The following is a 19,612-nucleotide window of genomic DNA, read 5'->3' as shown; positions in this document are numbered from 1 at the left end:
GTTAGCGCACCCGGAAGTGATCCGAGGCGCGGCGCGTAACGTAAGCATAACAGGTCATGTGACTTGTTAATAAAACTTTTCATTGGTTCATTTTACTTTTCTTAATTTAATGATGAAAAGCTTGGTCATATGACCTAAAAATTACGCTTTTTATTATTTTCGAACAATATTTTTTTTTCAAACATATGTTATAATATTCCAGGCTAATGTACTTTCCCGGAAAATTTACAACTGTCTTGCAAGTAAATTATATTCCTTTTTCGAGAAAAAGGGCGTTTCTTCCTTCCATGACGGAGCCGTTGAGTAAAAGAGATTCGGCCTGCTGTCTTAGTCGCCGATACGCCTGATTATCAGATTCTTATCGATCACTTTATGTTGCAGACATGAAAAACACAACTGCCCTTGACCATTTATCTTTACTGCGTTCCTACATATTATACCTTTTATCCGTCATGTAATTGGACTGCTTTATTTCACTTGCCTTTTACTGATTCGAAAACAGTCACTAAAAGTAAAAACTTTACAAATGTAAATACTACTACCGTGTTTTGTTTTAAAAACCTTTATTATGAAAATGTCAGTATACAAATACGGGCCTATAACCACGTGGGCCGGCCACGGAGCAAACTGAAATCGTATATGATGAGGAGACATTTACACTGTAGAAGAACGTAACGAGCGGGCCATTAGGTGACAAGAACAAAGGTGTCTAACAGTTGCGGAATCGGTGGACGTACATTTTGTAATTAAAATACGACAGGGCCACTTACAATAACATTTTCTAGATATACATTTGCGGGCAAGGAGTTACGAGTCCCATTTATACCGGCGCCATTTTGGGCGAGGCCGGGCAGGTCCAAGATATAGTCAAAATGTCTCCACCAACCATCGGCCAGACCAGAACCCCTTTCGGCCCTTTATGCTACAAGATGGTGTCTTCCATTCAGAAAATATTGGTGGCAGCATTTTGAAAGGAAACAGAAACAGCCGTTCTCCTAGTGAGTTTCACATTGTTACATTTAGGAAAAATGTTGAAGAGTAGTATGTGGAAAATCTGAAGCCATTTTTCTACAAACTCTCAATCAGACTTGGATGGAAAAAAAAAACCTGAAGAATGTACAAACTGAAAACCAATTTTTGTCTGTATAGCACCAACAGTAACGCTTGAGTCAGCTTTGTGTCAAGCCGCCATTTTCATTCAATCAATAGCGTCCCCCTGCACACATTCAGGGACCTGGTCGTGTCTTCAGATGAAACGCATTGTAGGAAAAGAAGCAGAAAGGAAAAGGAAAAAAGTTCCGCCGGACCTAGTGAAGCTGCAGCAGGTGCAAATAAGCTTCAGACAGTCTTACAAGCACTGCTCAGAACTCTCAACTGAGGCACTCAACATCCAGGACTTGCCATTCGGATCTTGGCGCCTTGTGCTGGTTCCGACCTATTCACACATCAGTCCACTACTGACATCACCTCATAAGCCAACGGGGCACCCCACGCCGACTTTCGGCGCAGCATTGTAGGATGGCCACACCAGTGCGGCCACTTGCTGGACACCACCTCGGTGCCATCCGGATCTCGGCGCGTTCGAGTCACTGTGCCGGAAGAGTGACCGGAACTCAGCTGAACACGCCGTCTTTCAGCGCAGCATTGTAGGATGGCCACACCAGTGCAGCAACTTGCTCGACACCAACAAGTGCCATCCGGATCTCGGCACGTTGTGCTGCCTTCGGCCTATTCGCACATCGGTCCGCTACTGACGCCGCCTCACGTGCCAACGGATTTTCTACGCTTTTTGTAGCCCTATGCCGCATAACAGGTCATGTGACTTCTTTATAAAACTTTTCATTGGTTCATTTTACTTTTGGTTTCCTAAAGATGGAAGGCTTGGTCATATGACCTAAAAATAACACTTTTCATTGGTTTACAACATTTTTTTTTCCCAAACGATGAAAGCCCCACCTTGTTTCTGGATCATTCAGACTGAAGCTGGCGTCAGCATGAGAGCACCACCATCTCGTGGCTCCGTCGTGGTCATTCCGCGAGCAATCATGGCAGCCGCTCCCCACCGGAAGCCTGCGGGAGTCGGGGGCCCCCCAGACTTTTATACAATCTTCACGGCTGAGGGGACGCTTTTCGAGAATGGAGCCCAAGCCCTAGCAGGCAAGCGTCCGAGTTCCAAAGTGTCCCAGGGCCATTTCAGTGGACCAGGCCTAAAACCGAGGAGCTGTCCGCCATTTTAAGAGCCATGTGGCAGCCGCCTATCGCTGCACTGCAAGAGTGGGAGCAACTCAACAACATGGTGAGCGAGACGCTGTGGCCGCAAGAGCGAGCGCAACTCAGCTACATGGCCGCCACCTGGGGAGGCCCGTTCACGCCGGCTCCCCCACGCCCCCCCCCCGGGCCGCCGCACGCCAATTTTCGGAGCAGCATTGTAGGATACCAAAACCAGTGCGGCAGTTTACTGGACATCACCTGGGTGCCTGTCGTACATGTTGTGTCAGCCATGTGACACTGGACACAGACCGCTACTGACGAGGCCTCCCCCCGCACCACCCGGGACGCCCCACGCTGTTTTTCTGTGCTGCATTGTAGGATCCCTAAACCAGTGCGGCACCCAGGCGACATCACCTGGGTGCCGTCCAGAACTCTGCACGTTGTGCTGCCTTGGGACTATTCGCACAACAGACCGCTACTGACGAGGCCTCCCCCCGCCCCACCCGGGACGCCCCACGCCAATTTTCGGAGCAGCATTGTAGGATCCCTAAACCAGTGCGGCACCCAGGCGACATCACCTGGGTGCCGTCCAGAACTCTGCACGTTGTGCTGCCTTGGGACTATTCGCACAAAAGACAGCTTCTAACCATTGTTGCTTTTTGTGTTGAGAAATGTTTAAATGTTTTTAGTTTTTGTTCCGTTCGTTAAAGTTAGTAGTTAATAAAGTTTTATAACCTTACTTTGTTGGAGTGTTATCTATTTTTTTAAAAACGGGTGAATGGGGCCTTGAATCGGGTTATTGTCATGTGTGGGCTTTGGAAGTGTGCTGCTGCAGGATCGGACATTTCAAACTCAAATGCACGTTCTTTTTCTTACCTTTCCGAAGCATGGAGCGCAATAGCAGGCAGAGAAAGGGTGATGCACGTGTTGAACACTACCTGACCTGGCAAGTTGCTGGCAGTGCCCCCCCGCCCGCTCCTGAAAGAGGGCACACACACACCGCCGCCCCGAATACTTCACAAATCTTTAAAAGACCATGCGCTTGTTCATGAGGCTTAAATGGTTTATCACCTCTTCTAGAACCCCTGCATCGACCCTCTGACGTTTCATGGAAAAATTACCACGTAACACAATACCAAGCCCTGTCAGCTGAAACCCCCAAGGAATCGTGGGGCATATTATCAAGGGGGTTTATCTCCGCTTTTTTGGCTTTAAAAGCCAAAAAAAAAGAGATAAAATTATCTCCCTATTACCAAGCTGTCGCTACCACCAGTTAGTGACAGCTAAAAGGAGATAGCGACCATCTTGGGCCCCGCTTTGCATGTCAGTGATATTTATCACTAATGACATGCAAAGTGGGCGTGCCAAGATTTTAGCGACTGGAAACAGTCCCTAACCATCGCTATCTCCTATTACCAACTTTTGGAGATATTCGCGCTAAGCGCGAATATCTCCAAAAGCTAACACCTGACCTGAGCAGTTCTTAGCCATGTTATCCAATGGGAGGTGGATAACATGGCTAAGAGCATTTGCTCGATAATACATGAATATCGCTGACTTTTCAGCGATATTCATGCATTGCGGCCGTTTTTTATCGCATTTGCGATAAACCTTGCTAATAGCAAGGTTTATGTGCGATAAAATTCGCCGATGTGCGGCGATAATTTTTGTCTCTAAACAAGTTAGAGACAAAAATTATCGCTAGTTGTTGGTAATATGCCCCCGGATTTTTCCTTGCAGGAATCGGGAGGCGAAAGACTAGCACTGAAATCAGTAGTCTCACGCCTGAATCGGGAGGGTTGGCATGTCTGCATTCTCTACAGCTGGGGCCATAAACTACATCCGCAGGGCTAAGTGATAGCCTGGGTCCGGCCTGGACAATCGGACACAGAGGAAGAGGAGTGTCAGAGGGTGCGGTAGTGAATAGGGTGAAAGGGAGGTGTCGGGCGGGCACAGGGTGTGATTCTCAGAGAAGAGCAGCGCAGATGGGGGGAAGTATATGGCCCATGCATGAGAGAGAGAGAGCGGGGGTGACCAGTGCGTGGGGGAGATGCTTGCGAGGGTGCGGAGCCGTGCTGAGAATCGACAGCGTGCAGAGAGTGGGCCTGGTCAAGGCATCTAAAATGGCTGCCGTGCACGACAAAATTGTGGCATTGGACAAAAAAGGCAAGATAGCGCAGACAATGTTTATCAATAAGGATTAATTTATAACAAAATATTTTATCGCAGTGACAAATTGGCGGTCAACACTTCCTGATTTCCATCAAATCGAACGTTAACAGACGTCACGCAACAAAAAAAAAAAAAAGCTCACGCACAGCCGCTGGAAGACATGTATCAACATATTCGGAAAACATAAGGGATCAGGATACGTCTCCCGCACCCCCTTATACCTAGTAATTTAATTAAAACGAAACACAAAATGGCGAATTCCCGTTTCGCTACCAGTTTGCGGCCCAGTTCGCGGCTCGGGAAGCGCTTCTACCGTGAAAAATATATATATTTTTTTTTTCCCCACGAGACCCTTTAATAACCCCAACATCATTCCTAGGGGGTCAAGAGAGGTATACCTTGCCCCCTTTCATTAAATTCCCCCTTCGTTTTTCACCTCTTCTTCTCTCTCGATCCTACCGAGAGATAAGATGGCGGCCGCTCCGGACTGTTTAGAATGTTGACAGACACCGGAGGGCCAATCAGCTTCGCATCGCAAAGTTCCGATACGCGAAAAGTTCGCTAACCGGATAGCTGCCCGGAGCGCTGTTACAGATATATATCTTGATTTAAACATTAATTTCTCAAAATCCACTGAAGCACATATATTGAGACCTAGCAAAGGCACATCGGGCTAACAGTCCCTACAATTTTGCCAAGTTTCGTGGAAATCCATTCAGCCGTTCGAGCTAAAAGTGAGGCCAACCGCCCTATGGAAATTAACATGGGAAAAACGCATTTTGGGACCCCCCTTTTTTCTCGGCCCCCTCTTGACGAAACCCCCCCAAATTTTCAAGGGCTGCTCAGAAACAAAATGTGCCATTTTCCTGAAAATTTCAGCCGATTCCGTCCACAAACGCCAAAGTTATTAGACATAGAATTTTCAAAAGTCCCATAGACAAAAAATCCTAACTATATATACCTACTGGCGACCGCCAGTAGGTAATATATATATGTATATATATATATATATATATATATATATATATATATATATACACACACACACACACACACACACATACATGCATACATGCGTACACACACACAATACCCATTCAGGCTTAAAGTACTGCTCCACAACTTATGCAAAAAGGAAGCAGGGAACGCTGGGTAGATCCCAAGTTTAGGTGGAGAGCAGCTCCTTTATAGAGCACTCTACAACACCACTGACACTCTAAACCTGCTCACCTCAAAAGGCTGTTTTTCTGACAAAGCTTTTAAGCATAGGATTAGCATAGTACCATCCACATCAAGCTAGTAAGGTAAAAGTATTTTGCCATTTTATAACAAAGTCTTTTGGGGAGACAATATGGTCTAATGGTCTAATGGCTATGACGGGTCGACCTCAAAGCTGGGGAATCAGGGTTTAAGTCTCGGCAGGGATGCTCAACATCCTGTGATTCTAAGCAAATCACTTAATCTCCCTGAGTCTAACAAAAAAATGAATGAGTCCGTCTGTAACACAACCTTGTGCTCATCTAAAGTGCTCTGAAATCTGATACCTTCGGGTCGAGTGCACGCTATATAAAACTCACAAAAAAAAGCATGGAGTTAGCTAATGCCATCCATTCCAAGTAGTAAAATGGCAAAAGCCGTTTACCACTCCAGACACAGTATGAACGCTCTGGACCAGTAAAATACCATCCAAACTAACCTGGAATTAATACAAACAACCCCTCACAAATGTTTCACTGTTGTTACATCTCTGGAAATATTGAAAAAATAAATTGTGTATAACTTTTCTAACAAAAAAATAATCAAACTAATACGTACGGTCTACTGAACTAACTATAACTTGTGCTTCTGTCATGCACTGCTTATTACCTCACATATTACACTATTCATGACATGTTAACATCATTGATAACATCTCAAATGACATTACTAATGACATCATACAGTTATTGGGACACAGTCCATTAGAGTTTTGACCTACAAACACTACAGGTTTGGACACTTTTGTATTCACCTTAAAGGAATAAGTTAAATACTTCACATGATCCGCAATTGTAAGTGAAGAGGTTGATAGGTATACATTTCCATTGATCAATAAGCACTGTGCCAGGGAGCCTCAAGCTCCTCTAACCATCGGGATTAAGGCAGGGTAAGAGGGAGGGTATGGGGGAGGAGGGGCTACCATACACCCAACACTAAATAGTGCCATTGTTACTCCTGTTTTGCGGATGTGCCCAGGCAAAGCCCTAGCTAAGGGCAGACCTGTTTTCACCTGTCATAGCCTGGAAGATGCTAGTCTGGGCCACCTCTCTTGGCTTCATTCTCTGACACTGACAATACCCACCTGGTGAGGCTTTAGACTTTGAAGAGCTGTGCATTGTCATTATTTCTTATGTTTATGATTTGAGACTTAATTAATATTTTTGTGTTTCACTATTTGAACAAACTGGGTAATATTTCACGTGATGGTATAGTGGTACAGAGGTATAGAACAGTCCCAATTGTTATTGTGAAGCAATGGGAGGTCAATCCCCCCAAAAAATGTGAAACAAACACCTGAAAGTTGCACGATGATGACATCGATGACCTAATTGAGGAGGCAGATTGCAGAGATAGCGTCTCATTTTGTACCTCTCAGAAAACCATCTAAGATTGCAAAATTGTTTGAAAAAAAGGATGCACACAAAGTGACTAGATATCCAAACTCCAAACCCACAGGCAGCGCATAACCCTCCCTGGAGAAGAAGCTGATAGAAAGCATCAATATTCTGTTAACGCTCATAGCCCCATACATTGTCCTCAAATCTAATGTGATTTGAAACAAAATGTTTATATTACGAACCCAACAAATGTCAAGTACAGTCAGATTGGCAGGATTAATATTAACAAGAGCTAAGACAGAGATAATCAACCTAACATAATAGCGTAGGCCAATGAGGAAATACTTGAAATGATAACAGAACTGAAGGCAGAAATTATAGAGTTAAAAAATATGGTACAATTACTCATGCCTATTTCCTCTGACTATAGTAGTGGCTGGGAAGTTATGCCTTACACCAGCTAGTCCCACTACAAGAAGAACTGGGCATGGAGAGCCAAGATTTTCAAACCATACAGAAAGAATTTACATTTAATTGTTGAGAGATAATTTAATATGATGACATTGGAGCACAAAAACACTATTGAAGGAGAGGAGAAAGGTATGACACCATAACACTGACTAGACATAAACACAAAAAGTTGTATGGTGGCAGCTTTTTAAGCAAATTAAGTGGTGTACTCAGTGCTTCAATTGTTTTGGCCCAGTACACATCTACAGACGTAGAGGAAACTAAAAACCATAGTCTACTATCTGTGAAAGTTCATCCTTAGTGGAAGAGGAAACTTCACACACTTGTTAGTGTCATGCTTCATCATAGGAGTCCTCTCCAAACCCTGGTAGGGCAATGCCACTGAGGCGGACTTGACCTCCTCGAAGACTGTACCGGAAGGAGGGAGTTCTTACATAAATCTTACTGAACAACACCAATGCAAGTGGGAATCAACATGTAAACATAAAAATACATTTGTGCTCCTAAGGTAATATCTTTATTTTGCCGGACACTTGGCATGATTAAAAATCTAAACTGAATGGGTAAATGGAGAATAATGACTTACACTAATTTCCTATCTGTCAACATGTTGTCCCCGTTTATATTAGCCTAAATGGTCTGGGACATTCTCCAGGGCATGGGATCCCTATTATTTATTTGTCTAATGATCCCGCAATTGTGTCCTACCTGATAAGTAGGAACTTGAAACCAAAATTGTAAATATATGAAAATACAAAGAAAAGGAAATTAAATTCAATGAGAACCCAGAGACCTTTCTACAAACACCTGGAATATACCATGAAACTTCAATTCTCATAGAAATATTCATTGCATAAAAGGCCATGATCATGCAAGTGCTTTTGATCTGCAGACTCAAAACTATGGAGAACTCTGTGTGAACTATAGTGGTAAGACCAAAGGGCTTGTTCAAGCCTATCATTAGGTTATATCATGATGGTGTAATTTGTAGTCAAACACTACAAAAGAGGGAGATGAAATAGAATACCTTACAATTTGGTATTCTAACTCTGCATAATGTGCTCTGTAAATTCTTGAGAAGGGTTATAGATATCTAAGATTATTTTTTTTTTCATTAGTTTGGATTCTAAATGAAATAAATACAAGAGAGCAATTCAGGAGATTAATCCACCCATCATCTTTTCTGTACACATTCCTGAGGAATACGCACAAACGTAAATAGGGAAAGATTCTTACTGGCTGCTGTAGTTATAAGTTCCCAATTCATGGATTTCGTGCATTACTTAAAATGTATCACTATGCTGCTCACAATCAGCTTTTTGATGTCGAATATAATCGTACTTTTATTCATAAGGGGATGGATACATTTGAAAGATGTACTACCTAGATCATGTGACAAGTTATATGGGAAAGTCTGTTTCAGAACTTCTAGCTTTCACGAACAGCTCTTCCATCTCTTGACCCAGAGGCACAATATGGTCAATAGACGTACAGCAATTATTACATTGAGTCTGTGCAAAATTTGTTGAGGGGAAATTCGTTGTTGTCCAATATATGTGCCCCTTATATTGCATCAAGCTTAGCAAACATCAACATGATTTTAATAACTCGTAGAGCTACCTCAGACTCAGATAGAATTCCATCTTAAAAAAAAATTTAACAGTCTCTAGAGTTCCTTAACGCCCACCCCTCACAAATGTGAAGTGTCCCCACGTCCTTCACCAAAAGGAACACCATTCGGAACTACCTGAACTTCGCCTGCTCCATGCCGCTGATACAAGAAGCTCCACGGCAGTGAGCTTTTGTGTATTAAGCGTGTGACCTCAATGGAGCACATGTATGAGTGGAAGTGATTCTGAATGTCAGAAACCCTTTCTGGTTCTGAGTGCTCATGGGGGATGTAGTCCTCCAGTCAGACTCTGATAGCCCAGTGTATCATTCTACCGCATATCATCTGTTCATGAGTAATGTCTTCAGTACAAAGGGGTCCATATTCGGAGGAGCTGGGAAGGTGCTGTTACTCCTGCCAAATATTGATATGGTAGGGAAATAAGTGTTCAGTTATGATTTCCCACTTGAGTTACCATTGTAGAAATTAAATGACTGTGTGACACTTATTATTTTAAGAGTACATGCACCTGCCAGAATCCAGCGGGAGGATAAAACCAACTCTTTTTGGGGATTTTTTTAAGGGCTCCTTATTACAGGTTATATATGCTGAATGCATGGTATCTGTGGAGTTTATAGAAATTGGAGATCATACTTTTAGATGTTGTGTGTTTGACAGCAGATAGACGGTCAAAAAGGTTTTTTTTTATCAATGGGGGTTGAATCATAACCTTAGAAATCAAATGGGTCTGATTAGTGTTTTAAGTACCCCACAAGATTTCAGCATTCAACCCATGGAGGTCTGTGCATAGTCTATAGAACTATCTCTGTTTAAACAAGAGCAAAGGTTCACTCATGTCTTGGCGCATCTGTACAACCTTTTCTAATACATACCATTCCATGTTGCTATCTTTGTGGCCTTTCTCAATGCAGTGTTGTGTTAGTCTGGATGCTTCTCTCTTATATCAGACAGTACTACAGTGTTCTGATATTCTGATTTGTACTTGTCTCGTCATCCCCTCATATAGGAGGTTACATGGACATTTGATTATGTATACCACATTTTGGGAATTACAGTTTGTAAGGTGTTTAATTTTCTATGGTGAACTAAGACCTACATGTATCTTTCACTTTCTTGGTTAGAGGACATGCGGTGCAATTTCCACATGGTGAATGGCCTGAAGGTGGCGGAAGGTTGCTCAGGGTAGTCTAGGTGTTTTTTCCTGAGATTTCTTTAGGTCATGTGTGTGCCAACAGGACTTTTATGCTGTTCCCTCTCCTGAACGAGAACATGGGTTGCTCAATTTTGAGGCCACCTGTTTGTAGCATCTTCCAGTTTGTGTTGATGACTATCTGGAAAGCATTTGATTGCATATTATAGGTCGACACAGCGATTAATTGGTCAGTATCCTGTCTCCACCATGTCTCAATAGGCAGGTTCTTGGTATTATTTAGTGCTCTTTTGTATGCTGCCTCAACCACTATTTTGGGGTAGTTATTTTCTAAGAGTTTGGTTTATAATTTGTGGGTGTGTGTTATGTTCTCCTCCCTCTCAGTGCAATTGTGTTGTAGCCAGAGAACTTGTCCTACAGTTAGGAACATTGGAACCCCTTCAGTGTTAACTATGGTCCCATCCAAGGACAAGGATGTATACTGGAGCATTCTGAAACAAGCTGTTTCACCTAAGAAATATGTTACTAGTTCATCCTTACAACTGGTAGATATTACATTCTCATATAGCCTTTGTGCCTGAAATCGCTGATCTGTTTTCAGATGCTAATGCTGCTCCTACTTTCAAGAGGAACTCCTATAGAAGCAAAATCAATTATATTCTGCTTGATCATTCGGCTGTTGGGCATAATGGCTGATATGTCCCTGATCCCAAAACACAACAGAGACCAAGATCTTTTGGTTCCTATTTATCCAAAAGGAAAGATGACAATATATTTATCACTAATAATAGAAAGAATATAAAGTGGGGAGACAAAATTCAATATATTCAACTGTCATGCATTTACTTCATGGAGCAGTGATTGATCTTGTATTGCTATGCTTTTAGAGGCAAACTAGATAGTGTTTTAGCCTTTCTTGAAATCCATGCAAAGATGTTCTCCTAGTAAAATATTAATTTTTAAAAGAGAATAAAAGACACAGTTTACAGGAGTGATATAAGGCTTACTGTTGAGTAGCCAAGACCAGCTTGTTACTACTTTAAAACAGTGGGAAAATTACAGAATAAAGAAATCCAGAACAGCTTAAGAACACAAGATACGTGAAGCACAATCAGCCTGGGAATCAGGCATATGGAAGTGCTCAATGCACAACATGAACAAAGAATGCTCAGGAAATGTATGTGAATGGTGAAAAGTGATACACAGAAAACATAACAATATTCACATTTTTGTGCAAGAGTGTAAATAAATCAAAAGTTAATATGTATAACATAATAATGAACAATGCATATCTTTATCAGCTGGGAGTCTGTCAACAGAATAATACATTTCAACAATGTCCTGCATTTGATAATGACAGTTTCAGCTCTGACATTTCCCAATAAAGGTGCCTGAGGGGGGAGGGGAATGCGTGCTTGATGCACTGTTCGAGGTAGACGAGAGTGGTACATTCGTAGAAGGTGAAGTGAATGGCCAACCCTTATCATTTCTAATTGATACCGGAGCTACCAGATCTACTGTTAGAACAACGAATGTGCCAGACCTTCCCCTCTCAGGAAAGGAGATCCAAGTTTTGGAAGGTTCAAATAAACAAATGTCAAACCCAGTTACAGAGAAATTTCCTGTAAAAATAGGTTCAATTTGAGGAAAGTCATCAATTTGTTGTTTGTGATATAAGTCCTGTAAACCTGCCAGGGAGAGAATTGTTGTGCAAGTTAAATTGCACAATTTACTGCACACCAGATGGTGTTGAGTTTCAAACCCATGATGAGGATGTTGATTTTAAGATGGCTTGACAAGACTCTGCTGTATTATTATTCCCAGTAAGAATTGAAGAGTTGCCTCCTGATTTGAAAGAAACAGTAAACCCAGAAGTATGGTGCTTCACAGGAAAATATATTAGACTAATCAAAGGTGTAGCACCAGCCACAAAAGTCACACTAAAACCAAATGCAGTACATCCAAGAACACTACCATACAAGTTGATGCCAGAGACAATTGCAGGGATAACTCCTGCAATTGAGGACATGCTAAGCAAAGGGATTTTTAGAGAAGTGGTTGGGAGTCCATGCAACTCTACGATCCTAAGTTTACAGAAAACCAATTGTTTTTCCATGTTGTCCCATGGTACCAAATACAGCCACAATACAATTTTCAAATTCCATGCACCTCAGAATGGTCTACTGTTATTGATCTCTGCCAACCTTTCTTCTCAGTGCCATTACACAAGGATAGTCAATATCTTTTTTTCCTTTAAACTTCCGCAGAACGTGTTGGCATGGTGCCAAGTCCCACAAGAGAATACAGAGTCCTTCTATCTTTAACCAGATCTTGGAAAATATTCTAGAGTCATTACAGATGCTCTACAAATCAGTACTTGCTGCAAAATGTGAATGGTCTACTTGTGGCATAAAAGAAGTGAGAAGCCTGTAAGCAGGATATGATTGCACGTTTAAATCATCTGGCTGAGAATGAACAAAAGGCATCTCCAGAAAAGTAGGAATACTGTCAAAAAGAAGTTCAGTTTCTGGGACACAACACTGAGAAAGGAGCAAAAAAAGTATCACCAGAGAGAGAGAAAGCAATTCTTCCGATGAATCCACCACGAACCCAGAGAGTAGTAAGGATGTTTTTGGGCATGGATGGCTACTGTAGGCAGTGGATAACAAACTTTTTGGTGGTGGCTAACCCTATACTAAGGCTGACACACAATGATGTGCTTGGTCCTCTTACTTGGGGCAAAGACTGCTTGAAACCTTTCCTAGAGGTGAGAGAAAGTCACGGTTATCCCCCAGCACTAGGAATGCATGTTTAAAGTAAGATGTTTACTTTATTTGCAAGAGATTTAAGGCTGAGCTCTCTCAGTGCTTACTCAGTTACATGGAGATGCTTGAAACATGGCATGCTTTTTTGCAACGTTTTATCCTGTAGCCGCAGGACTGCACGGCTGCCTTAAAGTGGTCACCACAATACTTGTTAGCATAAAGAGGAGTGAGGGCATAATGATGGGAAATTCTGTAACTGTAATGGTCCCACACTCTGTGGAAATTTTGCTGACCTCATCAAAAACCCAAACATGATCCACAATAGACTCACAAAGTGTGACCAACCGATCATAGCTCCTGACAAAGTGACTGTAAAATGTTGCAAAATTTTGAATCCATCAAATTTGTTGCCCATAGCTAAAGATGTTTGTAATGAAGTTGAAGATGATTTCCTAGATGTCACGGATTTATGCAGAAAGCCAAGACCCACCATTTAAGGATGAACTCTTGAATGAGCATGATTATATCATTTTTGTTGACAGCTCACTTTTGAGAAACAATGAAGGTATCCTGGGATGGGTGTTGTCCATGATTTTGGGCAATTACGGTCCCAAAGAGGTGTCATGACCTCTTCTGGGAACCCTATCAGGAATGGGGAGCATGTGAAAAATCTTTTTGAAGCCTTCGGTTTTCCTGCTAAAACTGCTGTGGTTAAATGAGCAGCACACCAGAGTGTCAATGGTCCCATTGCAGTTGGAAACAGGTACACCAATGAGATTGCATGGTATAGTGCACTAAAGGCCTGCACATTTAACGGAACTCTCGCATGTGAATCTGAGGAGGACAATGTCTTTTTTAGGTTGATGTCAATAGCTGACACATGGGAAGAATTTAAAAGGGTTAAAGAAAATGTTTCAGAGCAGCTGGGTTGAATCAGAGCAGGATGTGAGAAAAACACACTTGACATTTTGATGTCTGGTAATGGATGACCAGTGTTACCTGATACTTTGTCGTTTCCAATCACGCAACATTTTCATGGGCACACACATTTAGGGAGGGATACCATGCCAAGACTATTTAGGCAAAATTGTTTCAATCCCAGATTTAGAACGCTTGTGGAAGAATTGTGCCATCGTTGTGTGACATGCCAATATATGAAGGTAGGGAAAAAACTCCTGTCACACTTAGTCACATAAGGAGATCAGATGGTCCCTCTACAGAATGCAGATGCACGTTATCAAGATGCCTGTTTGCAACAGGTTAAGATATGTACTGGTCATAGCGTGCATCTTCTTGCAATGGGTAGAAGCCTATCCAAACAAATGAAATGACAGTCTCACTGTAGCAAAGGTGTTACTGCAAGAATTGAGTTCTCGGTACGGTATGCAGGTTTCTACGGAATTAGATCAAGGAACCCACTTTAACAACAAAGTCCTGAGAATGATATGTGCAGCACTACAAAAGGGATCGAACGCCGAGAAGGCAAATCTCCGCACACTCCACGGGGGAGCAGAGATCTCCGCCTGGGGTTAATTGGATGAATTGTTTGATGTGAAAACTGAACTGTGTGAACGTCCATGACATCACTCTAATAACATTATTGGACAAAGAGTTTTGGAGAGTAACTGAAAAACACTCAAGCAACTAAGAACTACTTAAAAGTGCTAAATGACTAAACTTACCTAGGCCCAGGTTGCAGTAGAAGAGTAAGGTAAGGATAGCATTTTAAAAGAACACAGAGTAGAGATCACAATTGTCTATATGAAGATGTTGGATCTAAAGAGACTTTGTGAAAAAGATACTGTTTGAAAAACCTGCAAGGAACATATTTGGAGACAATACTGATTTGAACTCTTAATCTGCTGCTGTATACTTCACTTGAAACAAGCTGATTTTAGACAAGTAAGTGTTGCCTTAGAAATAGATGCCAAAATATCATGTGTTAATTTTTTTAATATCAGTATTACTGATTTAATAGTATTATTAGAGTTCTATTTAACATTAAGTCTAATAAAAAAAGACCATATTTGCACACACAACATATTAAGAGCAATTGATAGCATAATTTTCAAGATACAAGAGGGATTATTACACTACTAACATTTATTGTAGGTTAGTGCAGGAATACACACAAGATATTGATGCAAAAGACTGCTAGGTCTTCACCCCCCAACCATTAGCAGCAGCAGAGGAAGTTACATACCATCAAATTCTATTATCATTTGCAGTTTCATGTAGAATATTGCTTACATTTGTATATAGGCGAGCACATTTTGAACACTTTTATATTAACCATGATCAAATACTTTTCAGAGTACAACTAGTACAAAGCATGAACTTAAACCAACAAAGAGAAAAACTGGACACAGCTTGGTATTGTTTTAGATCGTGAACACCCATAGTTAGTGTTAAGGCTTACTAGAACAATTTAGCCGGTTTAATGAGAGCACTAGAAAAAGTCTTTATCTTGGCATTAGAGAAAAGAAACACTAGCATTACACATAATTAGGACAGTGAAAATGATGTTCTGAAAAATGTTTGGAAGAAGGAGGAAGATTAACTTAAAAAGAAAATGTTTTTTCCAAAGCTGAAATTAGACAGATTACAAAAAAGGACATTTTTGTTTACTAAAGAACACAAACAAGAACCAAACATGTAGGAATTAGTAGTTGTGAAAATGCATTTGAATTAATGGGAGGCACATGGCAAATTTTACAAGGGGAAGGAACCACAATTCCAGAAAGTTTTTTTTGTTTGTGGACAAGACACTTGCTTTCAGTTACCTGCTGATTGGGAGAGTGTTTGCTATTTACCGATATTGTTTCCATAGATTTATCATGTATACAGTATAGACGCATTGGCAATGACACTAGCACACATACACACCTGTAGTACAGAAGATGCAACCCAGTTAGTGTGAAAACATTTTTGTACAATCATTCCACCTGTAGGAGTCATACTGAATGAGGAAAAGATTATAAAACTGTCAACAGTTGTTGACAAGCTGGCAACTGGCACTCCTGGGCTTTATTAGTAGTGAACACTAAGCTTATACCAATTAGAGCCAAGGATCTGCAAAATCATTAGGCATTGTACATATTACTTGCAGAGAAAGGCGGAGTCTGATGAATGCTGAAAAATAAGCATTGCTGTTCCGAGAGACCCAATGAGAGCAAGAAAATTCAAGACTTTGCAAAGAACATTTCCAACCTGAAACCTGAACTATAGGAGCAAGAAACACCAAGGGACATATTTACAAGGAAGTGGCAGAGTGCGAGTGAGCTCCAAAATTGCTAACGCTGCGTGCCATCACTTTAGAAAAACAGGGATTCACCGTATTTACAATAATACAGCACTCCCCTGCATTTCTCCCTGAGCTAGCACTAAAGTAAGCTGCCTAGTGCCAATGCAGGCACCTTTGTACCAAAGTGCAAGGGCGATTGCGTTGAGGGAATGATTGTTTATGTGGAGGAAGGGGTCCCTTCCTTCACATAAACAATCACAAATGGCAATTTGTAACTTCCATATGTGCTGCATTGTGCAGCACACATAGAAGTTGCAAATTGTCATTTTTGTAATGATTATTTATGTGCAGGAATGGGCACCTTCCTGCAAATACACAATCATTCTTGACATTTTGCTGTTTTTATGTGTGCTGCAAAATGCAGCACGCATAGAAACAGCAAAAACGAGGAGAAATAAAGCATTTCTCCTCATTTTACCATGTTAAGACCACATTTTCCCTAGTCTTAATGTTGGCACTGCCTCTTATTTAGACATCCTTGTAAATAGGGGGCAGCGTAAAAACAATGGGTGTTGTGGCGGAACGCCGACCGTAGCACCCATTGCCCACCCCTTTCACGTTATGCATAGCATTAAAGGGTGCCTTATTTAGAAGGTGGCTTTAAGCCACATTAAGTGGCTTAATGTTGCCTTTTAAATCAGGTGAAGCTCCTATTGCATCAGGAACATCATTAAAAGTGGTGTTTCTTTGGCGATAGGGGTTTGTAAATATTTAAAATTCTTTAGAAAATAGAATACACACAAGTGGAAACACGGTTTACAACTGAAGGGAAAGGAATCCTGAAACCTATTCATATCCAAATATTAATAGGGTTTTGTTTACTTTTCATATTTGCATTATTCAAACACTCATTCAAAGTAAATGCTACATTAGCAAAAGAAAGAGAAGAGAATTGAGCAATAGAGTAGAAAAAATTAGCATTAAATGATCATCTTAGTGGGTAATACAGAAAACCATTGGAATTCAAAAGTTTGAAGAGAAAAAGACAAGACTCAACTGATGACTAGAATGACCTCTGAGCATATCTTACATGCAAAAGTGAGGTGGTTAAGAGAACTATCAGATGGGGGATCGAGAGTGAGTTTAAAAAAATGCAAAATACATAGTTAAAAGAGATATTTGTAATGTTTTATTGCACTGACACAACATTAAAATGTGCACAAATGCAGTATGTATCCATATCTCTTGTTACTAGGCCTCAAAATGTCAAAAGCAAACTCCATTTTATAAGCAGCAAAGCTGAATGTGCTGAGACATGCACAATATGTTTAAACATTGACCTTACTTTGACATGTCTTTTAAAGAAAACTGCACATTGTATGACAGAATGTTCTGATTAATAATAATGTTTTGAAATGTTCATATTATTTCACACAGTAAATTCGACACATCAGAGAACAGTCTGCTGGCAAGATGGCGGCCGTGCACTCAGCCGAGTGAGCTGGTGTTGTTTCTCCCCTGAACGATGCAACCCTTCTAAGTATTCACAATCGCTGGGGGCGCCTACACTGCGAGATTTGGACCTTCAAAATTACTGCACTGAGTATCATGCTCAGGATTCTTTCGTATTTTGCAGGCACTGTATCTGGCAGCGCATCGAGGATTTGGCTCAGTCCGGCTCTCTATCGCGCTGCATATTTCTGTCCTTGCAGGTCTTTGAGGTCGTCCCGCGGCTACATGGCTCCAAACTTTCCACCAAGGATGCCTCGGCAAAGACTCAATCCTCCACTGCCCACACCAACAGCCCAGCGGATCCCTCTAGTACAAGTAAGGTACTGCAGTCAGGCCAAAGAGGAGATGCCACCGCAGATGAAGCCGCGGCCAGTAAACAAGCGGTGTCCATTCCAAGCGGTGTGTCGAAGCAGACTTTACCTGCTTTTTTCAAAACTCCGGCCGAAAATCAAAAAACCCTGCGCATGTTCGGGCTGCTAACCAAGTACACCTGAGTACCACTGAAGCGATTAATGGTGTGCCCCTGCACATGGTAATAGCGGCTTCTACCCTACCTGGTACTGCTCATGCTTCTGGTGGTTCTGTCGCAAGCGCGGGGATCACGTTGACACCCTCATCTGTGCAAGGCACTCCTCCCCACAGGGGCTTGGTTTGGTCAATCCGGCAGGGGTTAGTGGCGGAGATGGTCCAGAAATTAGTGAACCATCACATACATGAAGGGGCAGCACTCCAATATTTACTCAGTTTTAATTTTCCATTTTTAATTGACACAGTCCTTTTAATCCGTCGCGTGCACACGTGACGTGCTCAGCCCATACTGCACGTAATAATCTGAACAACATAACTGTGGGACACCTTTTTGTTCCACCTCGTAGCACTGCATTCTTTGGTTGCATTTGCCGCAATATATTTCATTCATAAATGTTTTCTCTTAGTGCTCTTGCTTTTAATCCTCAATCTTTTCCACATTCATCCTTCTTTCCAACCTCAAACCAGGAAACGCAATTTTCCAAAATTTTTTCTCATGTTAATGTTGGGCCATCTGAACCTCTTGGCAAAAACACGTACTGATGCCAAAATCCATTTAAAAAGCAGTTTATTTAAACCCAATGCATTTCAGGCCTCTTAGGGCCTTTCTTCAGGGGTAACGGAAAGTACAAAATAAATCCATTAAGATTCCATCCACCCGTTGGAAACCACAATATCATGTACTTCAATGATTATTATCAAGGTTAACATTATGTAATTGTGTTTAAAAATAAGCTTCAAACAAGTTACACACGAGAATTCATTCTTACATAACCCCGAGTTGACACATTGCTATCCCATAAACACAGGGAGTGCAACTCATGAAGGTAGCAATGTGTCAACTCGGGGTTATGTAAGAATGAATTCTCGTGTGTAACTTGTTTGAAGCTTATTTTTAAACACAATTACATAATGTTAACCTTGATAATAATCATTGAAGTACATGATATTGTGGTTTCCAACGGGTGGATGGAATCTTAATGGATTTATTTTGTACTTTCAGTTACCCCTGAAGAAAGGCCCTAAGAGGCCTGAAATGCATTGGGTTTAAATAAACTGCTTTTTAAATGGATTTTGGCATCAGTACGTGTTTTTGTCAAGAGGTTCGGATGGCCCAACATTAACATGAGAACATTTTTTGGAAAATTGCGTTTCCTGGTTTGAGGTTGGAAAGAAGGATGAATGTGGAAAAGATTGAGGATTAAAAGCAAGAGCACTAAGAGAAAACATTGAAGAATGAAATATATTGCGGCAAATGCAACCAAAGAATGCAGTGCTACGAGGTGGAACAAAAAGGTGTCCCACAGTTATGTTGTCCAGAAATTAGTGAGC

This window comes from Lissotriton vulgaris, chromosome 2_1 (assembly GCF_964263255.1).
Source record: "Lissotriton vulgaris chromosome 2_1, aLisVul1.2, whole genome shotgun sequence".
In the NCBI taxonomy this organism is placed as follows: Eukaryota; Metazoa; Chordata; class Amphibia; order Caudata; family Salamandridae; genus Lissotriton; species Lissotriton vulgaris.
The sequence above is the reverse complement of the archived record's forward strand: the minus strand, read 5'-3'. Positions refer to the sequence as shown.